The 23,352-nt window shown below is 47.4% G+C and overlaps 1 long non-coding RNA gene across 1 annotated transcript in view; it reads left to right on the top strand.

Annotated features, from left to right (window-relative positions):
• Positions 1 to 14,888: 14,888 nt before the first annotated feature.
• LOC121020580 (uncharacterized) overlaps positions 14,889 to 23,352 on the top strand; it is a 29,289-nt gene continuing 20,825 nt past the window's right edge. Inside the window, exons 1-2 of the long non-coding RNA XR_005786208.1 lie at positions 14,889 to 14,919; positions 16,726 to 16,730. This is a non-coding gene — a long non-coding RNA (uncharacterized LOC121020580). The remainder of the gene's footprint in view (positions 14,920 to 16,725; positions 16,731 to 23,352) is intronic.

Here is a 23,352-nt window from a genome sequence, read left to right as displayed (position 1 = left end):
GAGGGACAGAGAGAGAGGGAGACACAGAATCCGAAGCAGGCTCCAGGCTCCGAGCTGTCAACACAGAGCCCGACGCGGGGCTCGAACCCACAAACTGTGAGATCATGACCCGAGCCAAAGTCAGACGCTTCACCAACTGAACCACCCGGGCGCACCATGACCTTCAGCATTCTTAAAAGATCAAAGACCTTTCTAAATCCTTACACTCCAAATCCCACCGTAGCATAGCATGCCACCCTATAAAACACACTAAGCATAATGAGAATCATCGACATGGTTAGAGCACAGAAAAGCTGCACTAACATGTGGGTGTTGGGTGACTACTCAATGACCAAGTTCCTATTTCCATGTAGTGCTCTCACCTCATCGCACATGTGATGCAATCTGTGCTGGGCAAAATTATGAACCTGAATTTCGTCAAGAGTCTTCCGGGCTGCCTCTAAAGAGCCGAGACTGTGGGCGTTCAGAGTTGAGTACGGTGCGTAAGTGCTGCCCTGGTTAGATTCCTCAACGGTGCACGGCCCTCTCTATCTTGGTGCGGCTGTGCACACACAAACACACACTCTGTAGTTGACCCCAACATAGCACCCCAAAAGATGTCCATCTGTGAACCTGTGGACGTGAACTTATTTGGAAAGAGGCTCTTTGCAGATATGATTAAGGACGTAATGAAGTAATGCCTGGATTATTATGGAGGGCCCTAAATCCAATGGCAAATGTCCTTGTGAGAGAGGCAGAGGGAGATTTCAGACAGACCCATGAGGAGAAGATGCACACAGTCAGAAGGCCATGTGAAGACGGAGGAGGGGAAAGGGAATGCCAACATCCACCAGGCAAAGCCTGGATCTTCCCTTACAGAGATGGACAGAGTACAGCCCTGTCCGTGCCTTGATCTCTGGACTTCTGGCCTCCAGAACTATAAGAGAATAAACTCTGGGTCGTTTTTGTTTTTGTTTTTTTAATTTTTATTTATTTTGCGAGACAGAGAGAGAGAGAGACAGCACGAGTAGGGGAGGGGCAGAGAGAGAGGGAGAGAGGACCCCAAGCAGGCTCCGTGCCGCCGGCGTAGAGCCCCACGCGGGACTCGAACTCACGAACTGTGAGATCCTGATCTGAGCCGAGATCAAGAGTCAGACACTTAACCAACTGAGACACCCAGGCGCCCCATAAACTTCTTTTGCTTTAAGACGCCAAGTTTGCAGTCATTTGTTACGGCAGCCTAGGAAACTCATGCACACATATACTTCAAACTTATTAGGTTCTGGGGGGAAAAGTTGTACCAAGTCGTTAAGAAGATTAAGTATACCGGGTGCTGTGGAAGCCAGAGTGATCCATTAACACATTTCCCCCATCAAAATCGCAGTGCTTCTTACCGGAATGTACTTTGCCATACGATTCAGAGCTCACGTGTCATGTTAATTGTCTATCTCCAGAAGGCAAATCTAAGCTCACTACTTGTCTTCATAATTTTATAGCTTAGCCTCATTTCTCTCTCTCTCTGTCTCTCTCCTCTCTCTCCGGGTTCTGAGTTCCAGTAAAGGAAGGAGTTATAAGCACTTTGGTTTGATGGAAAAGTAATTTTATGGCTGGGGTATGAACTGAAATGGCTCTTCCATGGGTCAGAAGCATAAATGCCGTAAAACGGCCTTGAGGACACTATTAGAGGGTCACCTTGGCTGCCCCAGCTCAGAGCTGTTACTTTTTAACCATGAGATGCCTAATGCCATGTGTATCATGCTTTAACGACTCTTGAAAAATCTGACCCCATAAGGATAACTTTGTAGGACAGGTCAGTTGTCCTATTTCACGTTTCCTAGAAGCTGAACCTGAGATGGGGTTTCTTTGTTTTTTATTTATTTTTTTAATCCCAGTATAATTAACGTACAGTGTTCTATTAGTTCAGGTGTATGTGCAATGTAGTGATCCAACGATTCTATATACTATTCACTGCTCATCATGATAAGTGTATTCTTTTTTTTTTAATTTTTTTTTTTTAACATTTGTATATTGTTGAGAGACAGAGAGCGAGCAGGGGAGGGGCAGAGAGAGAGGGAGACACAGAATCCGAAGCAGGCTCCAGGCTCTGAGCCGTCAGCACAGAGCCCGATGTGGGGCTCGAACTCACGACCTGTGGGATCATGACCTGAGCTGAAGTCAGATGCCCAACCGACCGAGCCACCCAGGCGCCCCATGATAAGTGTATTCTTAATCCCCTTTATTTCACCGATGGTCCCCCCACCTCCCCTCTGGTAACCACCAGTCTGTTCTTTATATCTAAGAGTCTATTCTTATGTTAGTCTCTTTTCTCTCTGTTCGGTGAGATGGGATTTCCGACGCACGTGGTTTTTGAGACAGTGCTCTCAAGTGACATCTGTGAGAGAATAAGGGGAGCAGGAGAGGGCAGGGGAAGAAGCCAGGCAAAGATGAGTGTCCAGCGAAGTCTGGCTTCTGCCTGACCCCACAGGGAGCTCTGAAGTGTGTGCGATGCTGCAGGATTGCCCCATCTCGGGCAAGAGTCCAGGACTTTTATAACTTGTATTCAGCTCTCATTAGCTGACCACCTCCCTCCCTGGGGGAGCATAACATCCTGGCATCTCTGGGCTAGGAGACTCCCTTCAGGCAAGGGCAGTTCTCTGGAGAAGGAGGTAACGTGAACCACTGGCAGCTAGTGCTCCCAGCAGCCTGAGATGGGTGAACCGGCTGGTGACAGATACTGGTCAGGGTAGTAATCGCATTTAGGGATGTGTGTGCTCTGCTCCAAGCTACATTTCTAATCACACGACTGATCATTTCTTTTCTTTTTTTAATGTTTATTTTATTTTTGAAAGAGAGAGACAGAGCATGAGCCAGGGAGGGACAGAGAGAGAGAGGGAGACACAGAATCGGAAGCAGGCTCCAGGCTCCGAGCGGTCAGCACAGAGCCCGACATGGGGCTCGAACCCATGAACCGTGACATCGTGACCTGAGCCAAAGTCAGACACTTAACCTACTGAGCCACCCAGGCGCCCCACATTTTTTTAATGTTTATTTATTTATTGAGAGAGAGAGAGAGAGAGAGCGCATGCATGAGTAGGGAAGGGGCAGAGAGAGAGAGGGCAGGAGAGAATCCCAAGCAGGCTCTGCACTGTCAGTGCAGAGCCCGACACGGGACTCGAACTCACGGACCGTGAGATCACGACCTGGGCCAAAATCAAGATTCAGACACTTCACCGGCTGAGTCTCCCAGGCGCCCCACGGGTGATCATTGCAATGAATACACCTGCGAGAAGAGAACTCGCTGAAAGAAAGCAAACAAACAAGCATGTTTGCATTCCCGAAAGGCTGGAAATTCACGTCTTGCAAATCCTATGAGGAAGACCTCATCAGCAAACACTTTCAACTTTCAGTAGGAATGAGCTAGGAAGAGTGTGTTTTGTAGAGAAATCTGTTTTTAGGATGCCTGTGGGAGCAACCGCACAGTTGTGAGTTTGTGCTGCCACGCTCAGTGCTGACCTCACACCGTGTTTATTTTCGTGGCCTGCATGCCTTTTTCCACTCTCTGTTGGCCGCATGAATGTCCGTCTGTGTCCGAGGGGGTTATTTTAGTCTGTAAGGTCCTGGTAGACACAGGTCACATCTATTTTTTGTTCTCTATGTCGCGTGTTGCACAATTTTCTGCTTAATAACTACTTCTTGCTGATGATGCACTGTAGAGACGTGACTGTTTGCTTTGTGATGACGGCAGTGATATTTTACTCAATGACTTACCCAGGCTTTAACCATATGACTCAGGCACCATCTAAACAGGATGTGCACATCCAGATACCTCCAGGAGCCAGACGGATCATGTAGAAGAGTCACCCAGGTTAGGTTTAAAACCATGCGGAGCCGTGGGGACTGTCACAGATGGAGAGTGTAAAGAAATTCGAATCGTAATGTTTGAAACAGTACGCGGGCCAGGCAAAACATCTCTCTGTGGGTCAGATCTGGTTAGTGGGTCACCAGTTAGTGGCCTAAAGGCAACCCTGAGCTCAGAGCCAGACATTCGGGGCCAATTATAGATGTCCTGGATGTGCTCTGCCGTCTCCCATCTGCCTGGTTCACTGAGAAGCCAAAAAGTGTTGTTATTTGCCTCCACCTACCTACCATCGGTGATTGGGGACATTAGTTTTTTCAGTCACGCTACCCTGCCTGTAGAACGAGATCTAAAGAGCCTGATACACTTCCCGGCTTGCCAGGGAAATCTGAGTCACAGGTGCCCCATTTACTTAACACAAGCAGGAGAAACCCCTTCAAAGAGCCCACTTCCTGTTATAATGCCCCACATCCAGTATGTTCTCCTTAAGTACTTCCCAGTGCTACACACGGGCTAGTTTCAAAATCTTCGATTCCAGGTCTTTACGAGCACCTCGTGGTTTTCATTCTCAGAAGGAAGTTTTTCACAGTTTGATTACGATGCCCAGATTACATGTACTAAAAGCCAGTGTTGGCAAGAACGTGGAGAAGTCAGAACCCTCACACCCTGCTGGCGGGAATGTAAAATGGGGCGGCCCCTGTGAAAAACAGTCTGGTGGTTCCCCAAAAGGTTAGTTACGCATAGAGTTACCATATGACCCAGCGATTCTACTGCTATGTATACACCCAAGAGGAATGAAAACATGTCCACACAAAAGTCTGTACACAGATATGCATACAGCATTATTCATAATATAGCCAGAAGGTAGAAACAACCCAGATGCCCATCAATGGATGAACAGATAAAATCAAAGGTAGTATATCCATACCATGGAACATCACTCAGCAATAAAAAAAAAAAAAAAAAATAAATGAACTAAATGTCTCATTCCTTATCAAACTTTTAATTCACAAAGTTATTTATGTATCTACCAACACGACTTCCTATTTATTCAATCGGTTCATAAATCACCACTATTATCATTTATTTTGATGCTCAAAGTACCCGTGGTTTGGCTAGTGGGTCCTTTTGACACATCTCTGTCATTCTTTGAGCATTTTCTTACTCTCCGGCACAAGATGATGCTCCAGACTCATCTTGTACCTTCCACACTACAGCCTTGGAATGAGCCATTTCTCCAAGAAGCCATGGTTCCTTGTAGTTGGAAATGACGTTGGAAGAAAATCTGGGCACTAGGTATATGTATTGCTATTGGGGTGCTGTTGTCCTTAAGCCTTCTCAGTGAAAGCTAAGGTACATGCACTACACATAACTAGTTATCTATTGCTGCGTAACAAATTTCACAAACTAAGCAACTTAAACCAACACCCAGTTATTATCTCACAGTTTCTGAGGTCAGGAATCCTGGCATGGATTAGCCAACTCCTTTGCTTAAGGGTGTCACAAAATGTCTGTTTGGGGTTGTGATCTTATCTGCAGGTTCGGTTGGGGAAGGACCCCCCTTCTCAGCTCATGTGGTGGCAGAGAGCCTCAGTTTCTCAGTGGCTGTTGGCTGGAGGTTGCCCTCAGTTCCTTGCCCTGTGGGCTTCTCTACAGAACCACTGAAAACACAGCCGCTTGCCTCATCAAAGCCAGCAAGGGAGAGAGAGTCTCCAAGCAAGACGGGCATTACAATCTTACGTAACATAAGCACAGAAACGACATCCTATTTGCCGTATCGAATTGGTTAGAAGCAGGTCATAGGTCCTGCCACACTTAACGGGAGGGAATTACACAAAGGCATGAATACCAGGAAGTGTGGATCACTGGGGATTATCTTAAGAGCTTGCTACTACGATCACCTTATTAAGTGATAGAGGCAAGGGGGCTGTCTTGTAGTCCATCTGCCACAGTACGTATATGCATATGTACGTCTTTGTTTATATTTCTATCTATCTCTCTATCCATCCATCCATCCATCTAGTCTATCCATCTACCTATTCTGTCTTGCAAACCATGCTTCATACTATTTCACCTACTTCCAATGTAACATCACACCGTTCATTTTCGTTTTCTTCCTTTCCGTATCTGTAACTCTCTTTTCCCGACGGTGAGAAACCTCTACATATTTATTTGATCCGTTCCTTACCTCTTCTGCCACTCCTTCTCCATTACAGATGCTTTCCTCTCTACTCGGGCCCCGATATCCTGTGTCCGGCTGCCCTCACGTGAGGATGCCTCTGTCATCGTGCTCACACCCTGACGCACACATGGAGCCACCCTGTATGTGGATGCCCTCTCACCCTCAGAGGCCCTACCTCCCCTTTGCATGGTGGCCCTCTTCGCCTTGCTTAAGATCTGACACACCACCGCGAACCCTCTCTCCCCGCACCATGGATGTCCAGCCCCATCCAACGCTTCAGGTCTGAATCATTTGGGATGAAAGGGAACGGAAAGGAAGGAGAAGAGCACATTTCCCTTCCATGATTCCATTTTTTTCCTCGTGAAATGCAATTCATCCTCCCCTCCTTCCAAAGTTGGGAGGGTAGGTACAAAACATTCCCTGAACAGATGGCGTAAGACGCAAGTGACTCTTCTATAAATTTGCAGCCTATTAGCTGGAGTGGAAGGAGCTCTAATGGGCGAAGCGGCAGCAAGAAACTATAAAGGAAGGACAAAGAGAAACAAGCAGGCACAGCTCTCTCATTCTACTTCTGTGCTTTGTTCAAGCTCATCTGTTTTCCAGTCTGCAAGGCTCACTTTTCTGTCCTTTGCATTAGTTCAATTCTTCACTCGAGGGCCAACTCCCAAGCTTCCTTCTTCCACAAAGACCCTCACTAACTGGATTCCAGCCATTTTATCCCCTTTTAAAATTCCAACCCATACTCACGTCTTTGTCACCACATTCTAACGCTTGATTCTATATGCCCTCGTATTGATCGCTAGTTCTTTCATGTACACGTGTCTTTTCTCCCGAACTAGAGAGTGGGTTCCTTAAAGATGTACTTCACTGTGCCTAGCACATGCTTGGTGAGTGATTGAAAGCAGCCACTCTGTGTAGGCACATGAAATCAGGCTGGAGGGGCGCCTGGGTGGCTTGGTCGGTTGAGTGTCCGACTGTGGCTCAGGTCATGATCTCGCGGTTCGTGGGTTCAAGCCCCACATCGGGCTCTGTGCTGGCAGTTCAAAGCCTGGAGCCTGCTTCAGATTCTGTGTCTCCCTCTCTCTCTGCTCCTTCCCTGCTAGCTCTGCGTCTCTCTGTCTCTCTTTCTCTAAAAAATCGACATTATGAAAATTAAAAAAAAAAAAAAAAAGAAACTGGGCTGGAAAGGGACAGATGGGAACTTACCTCGAAAAGCAGCCACTAGGTGGTTCATCTCTTATCCTCTTGTCTAGTTCCGTGTCTTGAGTAGAAGGCACGCTCAGCGTTGAAACGTTCAATAAATATGGACTGAATTATAACTTAGCGCATACAGTAACCACAATTCTCCAGAATACGCGGGCCCCAGAAGCCATGTGCGTTGTATCTCCCCGACTCCAAATGGATGGCCAGTGACATCCATATGAAGGCTGAGGCATTGCTTATTTATACCCCTGTTTTTCTGGATCCTGTACGTAACACAAGCCCCACAGTTTAGAGGAGTCTCCCTGAACGCGGATGCCCAGTTATATTCACGAACCAGTTGAAGAGAGGGAGCAAAGGGTGAGATGTTCTTCTGATACAGAGTCTGAGTTAAGAAAGGCGGCTTCCTCGGCTGCAAAAGAAAGCAGTAAGATCAATTTCCGAGTGGGACGTGTACCCTCAGTCTGTTGTGTCACGGCCCCGTTGTTTAAGGGGGTTGCTTCTTGTAGATCCTTCGGAGCGACTCAGTGGATGCAGCTACAGGTGACTGAAATTTCAAGCTTATTTATCACATAACTCAGAGGGTCTGTCCGATAATAAAACCCCTAGTAACTGTGGAGGGAGTAGATGTTAGCCATCATCACAGAAGGTTCACTAGCTTGACCAAAGTCACTAAAAAGCATCAGACCTGGCAAATCTTGGCCTTCTGACCAGTACCCCTTCCAAGAGTCCTCGTGGGTATTACTGTTACCTGTTTGTGAGTTTTTATGTATTTTTTATTTTTTGCGTGCTGGGGTGCACAATGAAAGGTACCCCAGCGGCTGGCTTTGGGGTGTGCATCGTGGGGTGGTGCATCATCAAGCCTTCGCTAATCGCCCTGATCTAAGACCCAGCGAGGCGACACAGCCCCAAAGCGGAAGCTCATGCGATCCCAACACGCGGTACGCCCCTCACCGCCGCCGCTGGGCTGACAGTCCCAGATCCGCTCGGCTGGACACGGCTCCTTTAAGGGGTGGAAGCACGAAAGAATGCGTGCAGGCTGCCAGAGCAATATGTGAGCCTGGTGAAGAGGATCCCCAGCTGGGAGCACGTGAAGAGGGTGCGGCGACACGTAAACCGCGCTCTTTCTTCTTGGCAAAAACAAGGGACAAGAGACACCTTGGAGGAGATAGAGATGCTATTTTTAGATGCCGTGGTCCTGGCCACTGGTAGAGGGTTTTCCCACCAAACTTAAAATTAGGTGTGTTTTTCTTTTCTTAAGCGGAACATTTGAGTCTCGTTCTAGAAAGCAATCGGATACACGCACCTGCACCGCTGGCCCATTTCGTTGGGCAGGGGGCTAGCTGAGGAGATCGAAGGAGCATTTTGAGGTCCTTAGATGTGGCAGGGACCACAGTGGTTGCCTCTGAGGCTTCTTGGTTCTCCTGAAACACTGAAGGGAAAGGCGGCAGCGTCTGAGGACCCGGGTTAGCCCTGTAAGGAACGGCCCGTTGAGGTTGCCCTTGCCCTTGCCCTTTGAGCGACTAGACTACCATTCGAAATCGACATACTCTCAGGATTAGGAAGAGACCCCACGGAAAGGGAGCTGGACAGCAGCAGAGGGTGTAAATCGACTGGCCAACTCAACACCTGTTGGAAACGTTCCCCACCTGGGAAGCTGGGCAGCTTATTTATGCTCAAGAGACGTTCTGCGTCGAATTCTTTCGGTGAGCCACTACCCCCAGTTATTTTGGCTAAACATCTGCGTGCTCAGTTATCGGGCTTGCTTCGTTTAAGTTCCACCTGCATTTAAGCAGACGGTTGTTGAACAACACCACCAACAATTGCTTTTTCACTTGCTGGGCTGGGTAGGTGGTGGGAAAGGGCTCGAACGGTGGAGTCAGACCTACCTATAACCCACTTCTGTCCCTAAACAGCCCCGAGTTGCAACAGACGGGTCAGGGAGCCTCTCTGACCTTCCGTTTCTGCGTCTGCAAAACGGGGGGCATGTTCCCAACCCCACGGGACACTCTGCGGTCTTCAGTACCTTTCTGGCCCAAGGTAGACCCAGAGAGAAGAAAGGTGACGATGAGTTTTGTTCGTTGCCGAGCCAGAAGCCTCCAGAGGCTGGCTGCACGTCACAGAAGTTCAGCGGCTCCGACCTAATTCCTGCTTGGGCTGTGGAGGGGGATGACCTGAAGCTCAGAGATCTCAGGATTCAGAGGACAAACTGCAAGATTTTTGCCCTTCAAAATCCACGGGAGACACAAAAGGACAGACATTGTATGATTCCACTTAAGTGAGGAACCTAGATTAGGCAACTTCATAGAGAGAGAAAGTAGACTAGAGATCGTCAGGTGCCAGGGATCATGGAGATAATGGATATGGGATTTCGGCGTAGGATGATGGAATGTTCTGGAGATGGATGGTGGTGATGGCTGCACAATTGTGTGACTGCACCTCATACCCCTGAAATGTCCACTGAAAAATGGTTAAAATGGTCGATTTTGTCAGGTATATTTGGCCACAATTTTAAAAATAGGCGGAAAAAATCCATTGGAATGAAGCAAATCAAGATACATCCAATCATGAAATACCATATAACTGTTAGGAAGAATGGGGTAAAAAGATGTAAAAAGATGAGCCTATTATTATTCTACTGACGTAAAAAGATGCCCAGTACAAAAAGCAAGTTGTAAACCACACATGTAGCATAATGCCAGTCGTGTTTTTCTGCTTTACTCTTACTGGATCATCTTACTTTTGCCACACCCCTATGATGTATATACGGTTGTCATCACCCCATTTTGCAGATGAGGAAACTAAGGCACAGAGAGGTGAGTTGCCTCGCCCCAGGACACAGACCTAAGAAGTGGCAGAGCTAGAATTTGGACCCAGCTCCAACTATCTGGCTCCCAAAGTCTGAGTTCTAGACTCTTCAGCATCATCTTCACCTGGGAGATTTTAAATATGCAGGTTCACAGACCCCACCCCAGACCTAATGGATCAGATCTGCAAGGCACCGAGATCCAGGAAGGGTTCTTGGGCACGTCGGAGCCTCAGGGGACTGACGTCTAACCACTTACAGGCAACACTTAGTGCCTGTTTGATAACAATAATAAATGTTAATATATGCATAGGTAAACTTTACTTAGAATTCTGTGGACTTTGTTGTTGTTTTTTTTAACGGAGCAGTTTATTCTAGAAACTAGGCACACACAAAAATCTGTATTAAATTGGCCACAAACCAGGTTCCATCCTATCTTATTGGCTTAAGAGTTATTTTGTCAGTTTAGAAACGTTTTTCTCTTGAAACTCCTGCCTGTGACCTTCCAAACTCAGTCTTTAACTGAGTAAAGTAAAAGTATAGTGAAACCTTACCAAGTTGAACTCAATTCTGAGAGGCAATTGTGTTCTTTTTGGAATATGGTGAAGTCTTGGAGAAATTTAAGAAATTGTTTAGTAAATAAATTGTCTAGCTAGTTAATAGGCTCGTAAGGGGGCATGCTTAATTGACTAAATAAAGCCAGCCCAGCCTCTTTTTCAATTTTAAGAATTTTAGTACCGTAACGGTTCTTGACTGCAAATGAGACGTCGGGATTCGTTAGGGGGACATGATTGCTTTCTGGCTCGACTTCTGGTAGTACTTTAGTTGGTTTGATGTAATTTAATGCACGAGATCTAATTTCTTAGAAATGATTCTCTTATACACTTGCCACGTCATGTAAATTCTACCCCCATTCCACACTCCCCCCACCTCGCAATTGGGTTGATCAATGCATTTTTATCTTATCAAGCTTTGAATAGAGTATTCTGTAATTAGCATGAGTTTGATTAAACCCTGAACTAAGAAAGTTTCTCTGAACATCTCCATGCCTCAGTTTCTTCACCTGTAAAATGGGTATATAAAGGGTTATAGGCAGGGTCACCACAGGTTGTGCAGGCTGAGAGCTGTGTAGGGTTGGGGGCACCGGTCACAGCCTGCATGGTTGTGGGCTGCTGACCTGCTTGGAGGGTTCCGGAGAGGATTACATGAGCTGACAGACACGGATCAAGTGAAATTGTGCCAAGTGCCGAAGAAACACTGTTTAAGTATTCGATGATTTTAACAGAATAGGTCTTTTTTTTTTAATGTTTCTTTATTTTGAGAGAGAGAGAGAGAGAGAGAGAGAGAGCGAGCAGGGGAGGGGCAGAGAGAGGGGAAAATGAGAATCCCAAGCAGGCTCCACTCTGTCGGCATGGAGCCCTATGCGGGGCTTGAACTCATGAACCGTGAGATCATGACCTGAGCTGAAATCAAGAGTCAGACGCTTAACCCACTGAGTCACCCAGGTGCCCCCAGAATAGGTCTTGATTCAAGGGATTATTGCCCTCAAATAAATATTGCACGGAACGACAGGAGAAATGAGCTTGGAGAGTATAACGTGCTTTCCTCAATCAAAATCCCTGGTTTGGTAAGTGATTAATATATTCTCCCATTAAGAAAATCCAGAAAACCCACCCATCATACAAGAAGGAAACAAAACTTCTGCCCTCCAGGGGCACACAACATATGGATGGACACAGAGGCGGGGTCGTTCGGAGGAGTCAGGTCCTGGGGCCACAGGGGCTCTCAATCCCAGTTCTGCCATCACCAACTGTAGGAACTTCCCCCTCACCTCAGATTAACCCTTTTAAACCTCAGTTTCTTTATCAGTGTAGTGGGCAGAATGATAGCGGTCAAGAGGGTAGAAGGACCCAGGCCCGCAAGCACTCCCTACTGTTTTGGGCACTAGAAAACGCCCAGCAAACACCTGCTTGCCTGCCTGCCTATGGTCTCGGTAGCAGCGTCATTATTATTCCAGAGACAACTGTCCGCGTTTTCTTCTTTGCCTTCCTCTTCCCCACATGCCCGCTTCTTGCCAGAGGGCACTCATTCCCACCCCTATGATGTCGGCCCATTGTTTTCTCCTGCCTGGAATTTTCTCTCTAGCACCTGCTCTAAACCCTTGAGTTGAACCCAAGACAAGACTCATCTCCTGGAACCAAGAAAGGCCGAGAGAGTTGCAACCGCACTTAGATTACGTGCCAACAGTTAGCCTCCGCTCCTATCCCTTAGGAATAACAAAATGACAATGGTTTTGTCCTCACGATATAAAATGTGGCTTTGTCCTCATAATGTCCTCATATGTAAATATCCTCAACTATAAAAAAAAAATGTCCTGGGTTTTTCTTTGTTTCATGTTTAGCTATTCCTTGCATTTGAGCTTTCAGATAGAAACACGAGAGGCGTCTGGGTGGCTCAGTTGGTTGAGCATCCTGACTCTTGATTTCGGCTCAACTCATGATCTTGTGGTTCGTGAGATCGAGTCCGGCATTGGGCTCTACGCTGACATGTGGAGCCTGTGTGGGATTCTCTCTCTCTCCCTTTCTCTCTGCCCCGCCCCCCACAAATAAATATTAAAAAAATAATAAAGTAGAAACACTAATTGCTGCCCCACTTAGTAAGTTTTAAAAATGGAATTTGTAAACATAATCGCTTATTTGTTCATTAAATGAGTCTTGCTGGACAGAAGCCGCGTGTTAGACCTAGTCACAAAGAGAAATAAGGTAGAGATTGGTACTCGAGGAATTTATAGCCTTTTAAGAAAAACATAAGGCAGGGGCGCCTGGGTGGCTCAGTCAGTTAGGTGCCTGACTTTGGCTCAGGTCATGATCTTGTGGTTCATGAGTTCGAGCCCTGTGTCGGGCTCTGTGCTGACAGCTCGGAGCCTGGAGCCTGCTTCGGATTCTGTGCCTCCCTCTCTCTCTGCCCCTCCCCTGCTCATGCTCTCTCTTTCTCTCTCAAAAAACAAATAAACATAAAAAAGAAAAGAAAAAGAAAAACACAAGGGAATAACAGTTACCCAGCAGGAGCCAGATTCTGTGGCTGAAACAAGCTCCAGACGTTAAGGGGGGTTCGTTGGGTTCCACAAGCAGGAGCTTCAGGCCTGCAAGCTTTCTCGGGAGCGACGAAAATGTTTGAGTTCTGGGGGAAAAAAAGTATCATGACCAAAATATCGAAAGGGAATGACAATATCAATATCAAGTGCATATATAATTGAATGTCTACAAAATTACCATTATGTCAACGGCATCCAAATTAATTCAAGTGATTACATGTGAAGACAGTTTGTAAGCCAGGTTTTTTCACTTTGCATCGCCTCTCTCCTAGCTTCAGGGGGTTTACAGGCAGTCTCTGGTTATTTTCGTGGCTTGTGACTTCTGTCTTCCCGTGGCCCTCTCCTCACGGCTCTGTGTCCAAATATCTCCCTTTCCATAAGGACTGAGTCCTCGTGGCTTAGGGGCCACCCCACTCCAGTATGACCTCATCCTAATTTAACTAATGACACGGGCAGTGCCCTATCTCCAGATAAGGTCCCCTTCCGAGGTACTGGAAGTTACGACACAAATCCTCCCAGTGAGCGAAGTAGAAATGGGAGGAAGGCCAGCGAGGCATGTCCAAAGGCCCTGCAGAGACTAGAGAGCACAGGGCCATATGCGGAAGAGAGTCACGATGAGGCTGGAGTGGATTGCAAAGCGCTTGGTAAAAACCAAGTGTAAGTTTCATCTGAAGGGTTTCCATCTAAAGGTTTGATTTTAAAACCAAAATGAAACAACAGCAAAACAACCCTTACGCACCTCTGCCTTGCCTCATCCTCCTTTTCCCCAAACGCCTCTCACCCCAAGACCCTAAAAGCCAACCGGGAAAGAACCAAGCCCAAAGGTGTAGGGAGTTCTCTGAGTCATGTGGCATGTCCCCTGCACAGCCCAGCTGAGAGTCCGAGGACCTGATCCTTGTTCACGTGGCCTCCCCTACCCCTGCCTTTTGCATTTGGGTCTCGTACAAGGTGATGCTTTGCTCGTTGTGGAATCTTAGGTCATAATTTCTTGGAACCATTTTTTTTTTAATTTTTTTTGTAATGTTTTTATTTATTTTTGGGACAGAGAGAGACAGAGCATGAACGGGGGAGGGGCAGAGAGAGAGGGAGACACAGGATCGGAAGCAGGCTCCAGGCTCTGAGCTGTCAGCCCAGAGCCCGACGCGGGGCTCGAACTCACGGACCGTGAGATCGTGCCCTGAGCCGAAGTCGGATGCTCAACCGACTGAGCCACCCAGGTGCCCCCCATTTTTTTTTTTTGAAGAATTCCGTAACACTAAGTGAAGCAATAGCGTCCGTATCACTGCTTGTATTTAAATGTTTTGTGAGGGTGGCGAGGACTGTTGATCAGCATGGGAGAAAGACTGAAGTGATCTGCTTCTGTGCCCCTTTCCTCCATCACCCTGGAGGCACCTCCAGGGCAGGAACTATATCATTTCTATATCCTGTACCATTCCGGGATCCCACCGCTCACCACCGTGCTCAGTAAATATTAAACTAACTGAAGGCCAGAGACCCCCTTGCTCAGCTCAGAAAGCCTGCTGTAGGTTGGGTGTCCTGAACGGCCTCTCTCAGACCAAGGAATTAATAGTTTATAATAATGTCCAAGAGGCCCAATCTTCTCCAGGAAAAAAAAAAAAAAATCCCAAAGCTAATGCTATCCTGCTCTAAATAGAAAAGCCAAATGCGTATCAAAAATTCTAAGTAAAAACCTTCCTAAAAAGACACAATCCACAAGCCATAAGAAAAAAAAAAAAAGGACAGATTTGACTACATAAAAAATATAAACTTCTGGGGCACCTGGGTGGCTCAGTCAGTTGAGGGTCCAACTCTTGGTTTTGGCTCAGATCATGATCTAACTGTTTGGTGAGTTCGAGCCCTGCATCGGGCTCTGCACTGGCAGTGTGGAGCCTGCTTGGGATTCTCTCTCTCTCTCTCTCTCTCTCTCTCTCTCTCTCTCTCTGCCTCTCCCCTACTCATGCTGTGTGTGTGTGTGTGTGTGTGTGTCTCTCTCTCTCCGAATAAACTTAAAAACAATAAACTTCTAAGAAACCAAAGATATTAAAAGACATAGGACAGACCAGAATAAAATATTTATATCGTGCATAGTAGACTAAGGTTTAGTATCCTAAATACGCAAGCAATTCATGTATTAATGCAAATGGCTGATAAACAATGAAAGGGCTTGCTACTGATCAAGACGTGCAAATTAAAACAGCAATGAATAACTTTTTTGCTCACCGGATTGACAAAAATGAAAAATACCCAGTGCGGGGCCGCCTGGGTGGCTCAGTCGGTTAAGCGTCTGACTTGCACTCAGGTCATGATCTCATAGTTCGTGAATTCGAGCCCAGCCTCGCGCTCTGTGCCGACAGCTCGGAGCCTGGAGCCTGCCTCGGGTCCTGTGTCTCCTTCTCTCTCTGTCCCCCCCCCCCCCCGCTCGTGCTCTCTCTCTGTCTTTCAAAAATAAATACATGTAAAAACAAAAATTAAAAGAAAAAGAAGAAAAAGATTTAGTGTTGGTCAAGGTGGGGGTGAAAGGCACTGTGGGAGAAAGGAGAACTTGATTTATTTCTGGAGTGCAACTGGCAGCATCTGTCACGATTTAAAAGGTAACTAAGCTTGTGTCCAGAAAGCGCAATTGTAGAGATTCATTCCGGTGACAATGACAACAGCTAGCCTTACGTGAGCACCTGCTGCGTGCCAGATCCCATGCCAAGCGCGTTACATGAACAACTTCCTTTGCTTCACAAGATGACCTACAATCACCTCCATTTTCCGAGAAACTGAGGCTGAGGGAAAGTAAGTTTTCACAGTGAGTAACTAGCGAAACCAGGATTTACATCCAGGCAATCTGATTCCAGAGCCCATACATGAAGTCACTCCCTTTAACGTGCCTCACACCTGCATGAGGATGCATTATTGTGCTATAGAGTCTAAACCTAAGGTTCTAAAATTAGAAAGACGGCTTGATACGTAAGTTACAGCCATACCATGGGATACCCTGCAGCAAACAGGTAGTTTGGTTTGTACGGGTAGGGAAACTTCTCGCGTCATTTTATTGAGTAGAAAAAAAGCAAGTTGTAAATAGCATGAGCGATAAAATGGATTTTTTTTAAACCGACTATATGTGTGAGTGCGCGAGTGTGTGTCGGGGGGGGGGGGAAGGGACATATCCTGCTGCAACAAGCCGCCCCCGCAGAGCAGTTTGAGAAAAAGGACATACAACAGGTTGTTTATGCTAGTTATTCCTTAAATGTGGAAGTAGGGGGACTCCTTTAAACATGTATCATTCACTGGGGCGCCTGGGTGGCGCAGTCAGTTAAGCGTCCGACTTCAGCCAGGTCACGATCTCGCGGTCCATGAGTTCGAGCCCCGCGTCGGGCTCTGGGCTGATGGCTCAGAGCCTGGAGCCTGTTTCCGATTCTGTGTCTCCCTCTCTCTCTGCCCCTCCCCCGTTCATGCTCTGTCTCTCTCTGTCCCAAAAATAAATAAAAAACGTTGAAAAAAAACCAAAACAAAACATGTATCATTCAGGTCTCTTCACTTCATAAGTAACAGAAAGCCTAACTCAAATTAACTTAAATACTACAGGGGAATATTTACTCAGGCCTCTGGAAAATTCGGAGGTCTGGTGTGATTTGACGGCTTAACAAGGCCAGGATTGGTGTGATTTGGTAACTTAATAACGTCTTCAAGGAGTTGGTTTCTTTCCATCTTTGTACTCTGCTTTCAATTGTGTCTGCTGCATTCATAAACAAGATTCCCTCATGGTGGCAAAAAGGCTGCAGCAGGTCCAAACGTCACATATGCATCCCCACAGTACCTGGAAGCAGAGATGTGTTCTTGTCTCCTAATTCTCAGCAAAAGTCTTCAGGTTCAATACCAGTTGGATCAACCCTGAATGAACCCCTGGGGTAGAGGAATGGCAAGTGCTAATTGGCTTGGGCCTATATTCTCTAAATAAACCACTATGGCAAAGAATCCTGCTTAGATCAATGAGGGTGTCCCCTGCAGCTGAGAGTGGGGTTGATCCCATGCAAATCACTTGTGGCTGCCACATGACAGGGGAGGGGTGGAATGTTTGTTGTGGAAACAACCCTACGACACGTGTGCATTATTTAAATTTTCTACCAGTTCGGGGCGCCTGGGTGGCGCAGTCGGTTAAGCGTCCGACTTCAGCCAGGTCACGATCTCGCGGTCCGTGAGTTCGAGCCCCGCGTCGGGCTCTGGGCTGGTGGCTCGGAGCCTGGAGCCTGTTTCCGATTCTGTGTCTCCCTCTCTCTCTGCCCCTCCCCCGTTCATGCTCTGTCTCTCTCTGTCCCAACAATAAATAAACGTTGAAAAAAAATTTTTTTTTTAATTTTCTACCAGTTCTATAGATGCCAAAGCGTCTAATACTTTGGCAATTTTAAAATACAAGAATGGGCCCTTTCTTCCCCATGAAGATACGTTGCAAATGATCAATTTTATAAATATTGTTATTTCTTCCTCAAGTTCAAATTATGTAGCTAGATTTCCTGCATCAAAGTGTCATCTAAGAGATGGGATGCAGCGTGTTGTAGCTAAAGGGACCAGTGCTGGACCGAGAACTAGCAGCCTGGGCTCAAGTTCTAGTTCAGTCAGCAACAGTGAGCTCTCGGAAGAGTCACAGACCTGCTCGGCACTCAGCGTCTTCATCAACAGATGACGGCATTGGTGTAGATGACCTTAAGGTCCCTTCTACCTCAACGATTCCTCTGTCTTTGTTTATAAGATATTCCCTTCCTATCCATCCATCCATCCATCCATCCATCCATCATGCAATTATGGCTCATTTTGGTGAAAATACTGTATGCATAAGATAAAAATACTCTAATGATACAAAAAGATACACAGTGCAAAGGTTTGTTCCTCCTCCACCCTTGACTCCCAGCTTTCTGCTTTCTGCCGAGCTCTAACATCTCAACAACGTATCGTATACGCATGCGTTACCCCTGCCCCGTTTATACAGGCAGTGACATACCACAAGCACACCCTCCAGCCTGCCTTTGCACGCAACTATCTATAAATGGACCTCTTGGGTCAAAAGATAAGTGCATTTTGTATTTTGATCGATGTGTGGCTAAATCACCCACCCGAAAGGCTGATGCTTGGGGCCCCTGGGTGGCTCAGTCATTGAGTGTCCGACTTCAGCTCAGGTCATGATCTTACAGTTCGTGATTACTCTTTCATTCGTGTTGTTGTACAGGATGAAAAAAATGCACATCTCGTCGTGGTTTCACTTTGCCTTTCTTTCATCGTGTTTGAGGCTGAGAACGTTAATATGCTTCAAAGCCATCGACAGGTGTGATTTTGTAAATCACCTGTGCAGGCCCTTTGACCGTGCCCTTTCTCCTGCAGCTACCAGCTTTCTTGGAGTGCAGAAAATGGGGCATCCTTAACCCCCTTCCCCGTCTTGGGGGAAAGGTGGAACTCTTAGGCCGTCACGTGAGGCCACGGGGTTACAGGTGGGTGCTGGAGTGGGGGCAGTGGGCAGAAACCCACGCAGGGTGGCGGGCACCCCATGCGACAGGTGCATGGCTTTGACATTCTAAAGGGTTTTAAGACACCAACTAACAATCCAAAACCAGAAAATGTGCCATGGAGAGCTTATGGCCTGCTAGGCCTGAAGTATTTGCTGTCTGGCCCTGGCAGAAAGGAAACCGTCTGCAGGTCCCGGAAGGGGTAAAGAGAAAAAAAGAGGAGGCTGGGGACGCGCGCGCGCCAGGATGGGGCAGCTCTGACAGGTCCCGAGTTCTCTCAGCTGGGAGGGACCCACAGTGTCAAGTTTGGCCAAGAGCTCAGGAAGGATGAAGGTTTAAGAGTGTTTTGGAATGAGCAATGAGGAAGTAGGTCACCGTGACCTTTGTAGAACAGGTTTGGGGGAGTGTTGATAGGCAGGTTTTTGAGTCACAAGAAGGGAAAAGACAGAAAGGGAGGGAGGGCCCTGAGGGGTGGGGTGGGGGAGGGAGGGACAGAGAGAGAGAGAGAGAGAGAGAACGAAAAGGAGGGAGGGCGCGGAGGGAGAGGCCTGGACACAAAACGCGAGTGCTTAGTAAAAGTTAATTGGGAAAAAAAAGCTGGCACGACTTCTTTAAGACAAACAATAATTGTTGTATAATGGTATGTAATCGTAATTATGATTATGAATGTGAATACTGCTCACTTGTTTAAAGCACACGTTTAGGTCTGTGTGACTTAAGCTATGGATCTCCCCTTCTGTAGGGGGAGGAAATCCCTAGTGGCTATAAAAACAGCGTCAGCCCCAGGCCGGACGTTGGGCACAAGCCGGCCCAGCCCCCACGCCTTATGGGAGAGGCGGCCCAAGTTGAAGAAGGACAAGTGACACTCTCCGGCCACACAGGGAGCCCGGCAGGAGCTACAGGTCTGGCTTTGCATCTCAGTTCTTTTTCTGCCCCATGGCCGCCTCGACCATCTTCTCTGACGGCCCAGGGGCATCTCACATCCGGCTAGCACCCAGTAGGTCCTGTAAGACTCTTCCAAACTTTACATATCCATTTCCAGACAGCGCACTTCCAGGCCGCTCTTTGAAACACCCTCTTCCGTTTTTGTAAAATTGACATTAACGAGGCAGAATTCTTTTATTGCGGCGAAACACACACAATGCAAAAAAATCACCATTGCAACCATTTTCAAGTGTGTGGTCCTATGGCATTACGTATGTTCACACTGTTGTTTAAAAGTTTACATGAAGAGGGGCGCCTGGGTGGCTCAGGCGGTCGAGCGTCCGACCTGGGCTCAGGGCATAATCTCGCGGGGCGTGGTTTCGAGCCCCGCGTCGGGCTCTGTGCCCACAGCTCGCAGCCTGGAGCCTGCTTCGGATCCTGTGTCTCCCTCTCTCTCTGCCGCTCCCTACTCACACTCTGACTCTCTCTCTCTCTCAAAAATAAATAAACATTAAGACAAATTTTTAAATAATAAAATTGACATTAAAAATGACATCCATCACCTCCATGCAAGAGCACAACTTCCCCGTTATCCCTAACTGGAACTCTGTACCTATTAAATGGTAACCCCCTAGCCCCTTGGATGAGGTATACTTTATATACAATACAAATCCCCATTTTAAGTGCACATTTTGTGGGCTATTGACAAACGTGTCCTCTTGGGTAGTCACTCCTTAATCAAAACATAGAACATTTCTGTCGCCGCAAAATGTTCTCTCGTGGTCCTTTGCAGCCAGTCCCCAAACTCTGTCACTGACCTTTAATCTAGATTTGTACTTTCCTCAAAGCACTATTTTTGCAGCCCTGCAGATTAAAAAAAAAAACAAACAAAACCACACCTCATTGTGGTTTTGCTTTTTTTTTTTTTTTTTAATTGTGTATGAGGTTGAGAACGTTTCTGTCATTATAGGTTTTTTCCACGTTTCTAGAATTTCATAAAAATGGCATCACACAGTATACGTTCTCGGGTATTTGGTTTCTTTCCCCGAGTGTCGTGTTTCTGAAATTCACCCACGTCATGGACACGACCAATTTGTTCCCTTTCATTGCTGAGAGGTGTTCTGTTATGTGACTTGACCAAAATTTGTTTATCTATTCACTTGCTGGCATAGACATTTTGGTTATGCACGACTTCGTCTTGCCTTGCTATTATGCACCAAGCTTCTATAAACGCTCAGGCACAAGCCCTTGGGCGGACATGTACTTTCAATTCTCTTGGGTAAGAAAAACCAAGCAGGAGTAGAATTGCTGGGTCGTGTGGTTAGGGCAGCTTTGTGAAAAATGGCCAAACGGTCTTCCAACTCGGATGTGCTGTTTTGTTTTCCACCAGAGCTTGTGTGAGAGTTCGGTCGCTCTACGTCCTGGCCGACATTTGGTGGTGTCAGTTTTTAAAACTGTAGCCATTTCATGGGGCGCCTGGGTGGCGCAGCCGGTTGAGCGTCCGACTTCAGCCAGGTCACGATCTCACTGTCCGTGAGCTCGAGCCCCGCGTCAGGCTCTGGGCTGATGGCTCAGAGCCTGGAGCCTGTTTCTGATTCTGTGTCTCCCTCTCTCTCTGCCCCTCCCCCGTTCATGCTCTGTCTCTCTCTGTCCCAAAAATAAATAAACGTTGAAAAAAAAATTTAAAAAAAAACAAAAAACAAAAAACAAAAAACTGTAGCCATTTCAGGGGGGATGTGTGGTGGTATCTCATTGTGGCTTTAATTTTCTTTCTCCGGTAAATAGAAATGTTGGGCATTTTTCATGTGCTAATTGTACATCTCCTTTTCTGAGATGTTTGCTTAAATCTTTTGCCCATTAAAAAAAAAAATTGGATGTCTGCCCTATCGATTTGTAGGAGTTTTTAAAGAAATATATCTGGATCACAGTCCTTTCTCAGATGTGTATGAATACCGGAGGTTAAGATTTGTCTAATTTGTATCCACAGAGGCAAGGGTCAGACGTCTTAATTCCCCAGGAACAGCAAGGGCATCCTCACCAGTTTTTATACCTGTGGCTGGTATTGTTCTCGAAGAAGAAACGAAGGATGGCTTGAGGGAAACTGGCATTTTTGAGCCCGGGAGCAAACAGGGGCTTGAGGGCTTGGTGGGTAAGGGCAATCTAGGGTTCCTTGGCATTCCAGGAAGCAGCCTCAGGACCATAACCCAAAGCCACAGAAAGTCTTTGGTGAGTAGGGTCTGAAGTGTCTAAGCCACATTTGTCTTTGGGAGAAGGAAAACGTGACAGAAGTGTAGAGCCCAGGGGAAGCTGGGGGCCCTTGCTTGGTGTCTCACGAAGGGCACACTCACGAAGGTACACCGCCTGTTATCTTGTCCTGATCACACACAGGGAAAGCATGAAGCCTCAGAACGGGGACACCTTAGCATCCGGGGTCCTCCCCTTTCCATCTGAATATCTGAAATAGTGAATGATGTGTGACTATGGAGTCCTCTCCTATATTCGTTCTCTGTCGGTGCTTTAGAAAGGACCTCATCAAAACAGGGTTCCTGAGGGGCGCCTGGGTGGCTCAGTCGGTTGAGCGTCCGACTTGGGTTCAGGTCATCTAACGGTCCGTGAGCTCGAGCCCCGCGTCGGGCTCTGTGCTGATGGCTCAGAGCCTGGAGCCTGCTTCGGATTCTGTGTCCCTCTCTTGCTCTGCTCCTCCCCCGCTCATGCTCTGTCTCTCTCTCTCAAGAATAAATAAAACGTTAAAAAAACAAAAAACAAAAACAGGGTTCCTGAAATCCTCCACAGGAAGATCTCCATGCAGCCATGGGAAGTCTCGGCGAATTCTACGGGAATCAAAGTGGTGCTCGGTGATTATCCAGAATATTTATCTGCAGGAAAACCTTTGGTAGCCACTATTTGGTCAGGAGAGCGGAACATTTTCCCCAGCATGACTAGCAAGCAGGAGGGTGTCTCTTCAAGAACTGGATATGGCTCTTGCTGAAAAGCCCTGTCCCATAAAACAGGCGGGACTGACCTCACGTGGGCAGCCTGAACCAGAGGAGAGCAGCTGGAGAAAGCACTGTGTGAACAGACTGGTTGGGGCAGGGGGGTGGGGTGGGTTGGGCTTGCTTTTAATCCAAGGAGAACCAGGAAATCAGAGCCCGGGTAGGGGGTGGGGAGTGAGAGAAGCAGGGCAGCAGGTGCACCAACACCTAGCAACGAAGGGGAAGCCAGGGGACCACAGCTGCAGGAGAAAAGAAACAAAAGAAAGTTGGGGGAAGGGAGTCAGGAAACTTCGACAGGTTTCAGACGAGATAGATCTCAAGGTTGTGTTAAGAGTCGGCTGGGGATGGCGGAGAGGGCCGAGTCCTCCAAGCAGAGAGACCACACAGCAAAGGCCCCGAGGGGGCCTGCTCATCTTCGAGGCGTCTTCATGGGGACACCTTGCAGCCTTAAATCTCCAAACGCAGGCTGGGCACCTCCTCAGTGTGAGCCCGAGCTGTTACCCCTTCCCTGCCCTGCAGCCTTTCCAAGGCGCGAATTTCTGTCCCCCTGCCCCGTGCTGCTATCCAGGGTCCTGTTCGTATTGGATGCTGGTCCTTTAACTTTTAAAGCCCTCCCTAAAGCCTTGTGGCTCCTGATGCCTACTGATCTCCCTTGGGTCCTGAGGACAACAGGCCTGGCCCAGAATTGCTGTTTTCTTGTCCCCCTGACAGGCTTGGCCAGGCTTACTCTGTGGCATCTGGAAAGTAACTTTCTTGCTCCCTGTTTTAGTTTTTAAAAACTAGGGGCGCCTGGGTGGCGCAGTCGGTTAAGCGTCCGACTTCAGCCAGGTCACGC

Source organism: Herpailurus yagouaroundi, unplaced genomic scaffold, assembly GCF_014898765.1.
Source record: "Herpailurus yagouaroundi ecotype Mexico unplaced genomic scaffold, PumYag 250, whole genome shotgun sequence".
NCBI lineage: Eukaryota > Metazoa > Chordata > Mammalia > Carnivora > Felidae > Herpailurus > Herpailurus yagouaroundi.
The sequence above is the reverse complement of the archived record's forward strand: the minus strand, read 5'-3'. Positions and strand labels throughout refer to the sequence as shown.